The following is a 4,314-nucleotide window of genomic DNA, read 5'->3' as shown; positions in this document are numbered from 1 at the left end:
GTGTGTGTGTGTGTGTGTGTGTGTGTGTGTGTGTGTGAGATTGTGACTGTAGAGGGGCAGAGAGAGAGGGAGACACAGAATCCGAGGCAGGCTCCAACCTCTGAGGTGCCAACACAGAGCCCAATGTGGGGCTTGAACTCACAGGGAGATCAAGACCTGAGCTGAAGTTGGATGCCTAATCAACTGAGCCACCCAGGCGCCCCTCAAAATAAACTTAGAAACAAAAGAAATTCAATAATATCAAGTAGTGAGTGATTTTTTAATTTGAATTTTTATTTATCTGTTTTTAATTTTTATTTTATTTTGAGAGAGAAAGCAAGCAGGGGAGCGGCAGAGAAAGAGGGAGAGAGAGAATCCCAAGCAGGGCTGGAACTCCTCAACCTCAATGAGATCATGACCTGAGCTGAAATCAAGAGTTGGATGCTTAATGGACTGAACCACCCAGGGCCACCCCTCCTGTGAATGATTTTTGTATTTTTAAACTGAAGGCTGTTTTGGCTCTCTTCACCTGTGCGGTTCAACCTAGACCTGACTTTGGAACAGATCATGACTAAAAGACTTGATAAAATGAAGCAAATTTAGATAAGGAGTAGGAGATTGCAGAATTGTAGTGATACAGACTGGTGGTTTCTACTGTAACTTCTTAGAATAATTAGTGATTAATCTAGCAATTAAATAGCATTTTACCCGAGTAGGAACATTTAAATGTTTTTTTAAAAAAATTTTTAAATGTTTTTTTATTTATTTCTAGGAGAGAGAGAGAGAGAGTGAGCAGGCGAGGGTCAGAGAGAGAGAGAGAGTCACAGACTCTGAAACAGGCTCCAGGCTCTGAGCTGGCAGTCAGCACAGAGCCCGACGCGGGGCTCGAACCCACGAACCACGAGATCATGACCTAAGCGAAAGTCGGACGCTTAACCGACTAAGCCACCCAGGCGCCCTGAACATTTAAATGTTGTACGTGGACTTTAGGTATCTTCATAAACTACTTACGAGTGGTAGGGCTTTTTGTTTACTCTTGGTTTTACTTCTAGTTTCTGGGCTGTTTATTCCATCCTTACCTGCCTGGGGATAGAAGTACAGACAATGGACTTTTGATAGCTCTGATGCGTGAGTTAAAATAACTTTGACCTTCACTGGCCTGCAGAACTGGTGCCATTGCCCTGTACTGACCATTTTAATTCTTGAATCTCAAATTGCCAAGTGAGAAGGGTGTGCTTTTTGGTCTGTTTGCTAGCTGCCCCCGCGGCATCACACTCCGTGCTGGAGAAGATGGTCCTACAGAGCAGTGGTCAGCCACAGCTGCACGAGAGGCTCGCCTGGTGGAGCATTTAGAAAATGGTCCCTCAAATATCATATGTTTGCNTGCTCCGTGTCTGCTTGAGCCCCCCAAGGAATTCTGAGTTACTGGCTACGGATGGGCCCTGGCATTGATTTAAAAAAACAAAACTTTTTATGTGGTTTTCAAATATCCATCGCGATCATTACTAGAGGCTGGAAGGCCAACGGTCCCAACAAAGATGAAAGATAATTGAGTAGACAAAATGTTTGGTGTTCTTTTCTGGTTACAGTCTCTGGCTACACAGGCTGGCATATACGCTTCTTGTGTGCCTTTCCCACCCACCCCCACCCCNGAAAGGTCTCACGCTATGTGTGCCTGTATTTCCTTAATAATCTGTAGTCCCTTTCTGTCAGGTCATGAGGAGCTCACATCAGCATAAACACAGCCAACAGCAGCCATTGTGTTTTGTGTCCACCCCCTCCCTTGCCCCTGCCCCCATGTTTCCTCTATTTTTCCTGACTATCAAATTTTACCTGCCCCATTACCCATTCTCTCTGGGCCCTGCTTTCTGGGAAACAATTAACTAATAGGGTACTGATGTACACTAATGGATGTTAATAATTGACTGCAGTTCTCTGCTCATTGATCCCCTCAGCACATTTGGATGGGAACACATCTGGAAAAGAGCAATGACTAATTTTGGCAATTTCAGACCCATTCAAGTGCCATTTTATTGATGGATGTGGAAGAGAGTGCTTGAGCAGGCAGACTCGACCTTGAGGAAGACCGCCTGGCCCGTTAAGTTCAGACCCTGCTGATGGGCACTGCGCAGCCTACCCAGAGATGGACCTGTGTGGCCCTGGTGAGCGGAATGAAAAACGTGCGGGTGGGTAGTTAGCCCTGCGCAGGGCACGCTGGGTGAACCTGCTTTGGAGATTTCGAATGCTACACTCTGGGGCATGTATAGTGAAGGCTTCCCTTTGTTACTCTGTCCCTGGTCTTCGGCAAAGCTTCTCTCGGGAGCCCTCCCCCCACCTCCACATGCACACACAGGCCTGAGAGCAAAGGTTAATCTCATTTTGAGAGAAATGACCTGAAATGTGCCCACTCAACCAACAAGAAAACGCCATGTCTCATTCAGCAGTTGGTCTTGCTGCTTTCTTGCCTCGATCAACATTTCGTGTCTCAGTCTCCCTGGTATTTCTGGGAATGTATTCTCATTTTTTTTTCTTACCCGTGACATATTTGTGGGGTTCTGTAGCAAAAGGAGGCTGGTTTTCCAGTGCTGCATTTATAAAAGAATCTTCAGTGCTTTTTAAAATTCAGCCCTTTCCCCTCTCCTTGGGCCTTTTCTATAATTGTGTCTCTACAGTCTGTGATTACTGGAGATAGTCTAAAAAACAACACCAAAGTTTAAATTTGCTGCCATGGTTTGTTTTTGTGTTTTGTTTTGTTTTGTTGTTGTTTTACTTCCAAGTATCATTAGTTCTGAAAACTTGCTGAGGCAGGCAGGCCGCAGTGCCCTCGTAGAGACTTCTCTAAATGTCCAGCAGGGGGCAGCCCATTCTCACTGAAAATTTCACTGCTGCTTTTTCTTCCAGGAAGCTAATTTGTTTCAGTATTAGCTGTATTCTTTGGTATATAAATTCCAGTGTAAATGGAAATATCCGAGCTACATTTCTTTACTTAAAATTTTCTAAATGCTTATTTATTTTTGAGGGAGAGAGAGAGACAGAGACAGTGCAAGCGGGGGAGGGGCAGAGAGAGAGGTAGACACAGGATCTGAAGCAGCCTCCAGGCTCCAAGGGGTCAGCACAGAGCCTGACATGGAGCTCGAACCCAGGGACCTCTCATGACTTAAGCTGAAGTCAGAAGCTTAACTGACTGAGCCACCCAGGCGGCCCTGAGCCACGTTTCTTTAGAATGCATGGTTACATTGCTGTAATGGCAAAAGTTTCCTGGAGAAAACCATACCCATAATTTATGGGGGATGGGTCATCCAAAGGTCAGTTCTTCACAGTGAATGTCAGTACTCCTTAACATGGCTTTGGTAGGATTCATAGGTAATAAAAGCTATGTGTTTGGTTGAGAGGGGGAAGCAGCTACTTTGAGGTGTAATTACCAGCTGTTTGCCCATTGTCAGGGCTCCAAACTGAGCAGACCTCATCCAACACACAGTCCTAACTCTGCCTCTGCTCACTTACTGATCTTGTCAAAGGCAACCCAAAGGGTGCTCCCCTCCGTCAGATACTAACACAGTATCCATACGGCAGCTCAAAAGAAAGTAATAGCACATAGCAGGGGCTGAGCCCCTGTAAAGGCCTTAGAATACCTTTGATTGCTCCTCCTGTGCAGGTCATTAGATGAAAAGCAAACATTTGCAGAACATTGACATTTAAAAGTATGGGGTACTCAGCTAGGCAGACAGGCCTTGGGGACCAGACAAGATCAGCTCTTTGATATAGGAGCTTGCTTTCTTTATCCGTGTGATGCCTGATAGATACCCTCTTTTGAGCTCAAATTTGATGGGGAGTTTCTTTATTTTTAATTATGGAATACTTCATGGATTTGAAAGTCCTCATTCGCATGTGCAGGGGCCATGTTCATCTTCTCTGTGTTGTTCTGGTTTTAGTCTAGGTGCTGGTGCAGGGAGCATGGTGGTTTGGGAGTCTTTTGTTTTCTTTTTACTTCTACCCTCTAGGTTGTCGGATTTGCCCTGCAGAGAAATATTATGAATAATAGCTAACATACATTAAGCATTGACTATACGTCAGGAATGTTTCCAGTTGCTTTTTTTCTTGCATAATCCTTACAACAACCTTATGAGGTTGATAACTGTTAATACCTCTTCTTAAACTGACGCCAAGAGATATTACATGTCTTGCCTGAGATCACCTAGATGGGAAGTTGCAGACCTGGGATTCAAACCTAAGCAATCGGACTCCACATCCTCTCTTAACCATGATGTTACACTCCCTATCTCAAGGCCTCTTTGAAGTCAACAGCCCTTGAGCCCCTTTTTTGGATATTATGTT

General features: G+C 44.8%; 1 non-coding gene across 1 annotated transcript; it reads right to left on the bottom strand.

The window, feature by feature from the left end:
* Window positions 1-3,823: 3,823 nt before the first annotated feature.
* On the bottom strand, window positions 3,824-3,935 carry LOC144238788 (U6 spliceosomal RNA). The gene has a single exon (XR_013337210.1). It is a non-coding gene; the product is annotated as a U6 spliceosomal RNA (small nuclear RNA).
* Window positions 3,936-4,314: the final 379 nt, after the last annotated feature.

Source organism: Crocuta crocuta, unplaced genomic scaffold (genome assembly GCF_008692635.1).
Source record: "Crocuta crocuta isolate KB4526 unplaced genomic scaffold, BGI_CrCroc_1.0 scaffold854, whole genome shotgun sequence".
Classification (NCBI taxonomy): Eukaryota; Metazoa; Chordata; class Mammalia; order Carnivora; family Hyaenidae; genus Crocuta; species Crocuta crocuta.
The sequence above is the reverse complement of the archived record's forward strand: the minus strand, read 5'-3'. Positions and strand labels throughout refer to the sequence as shown.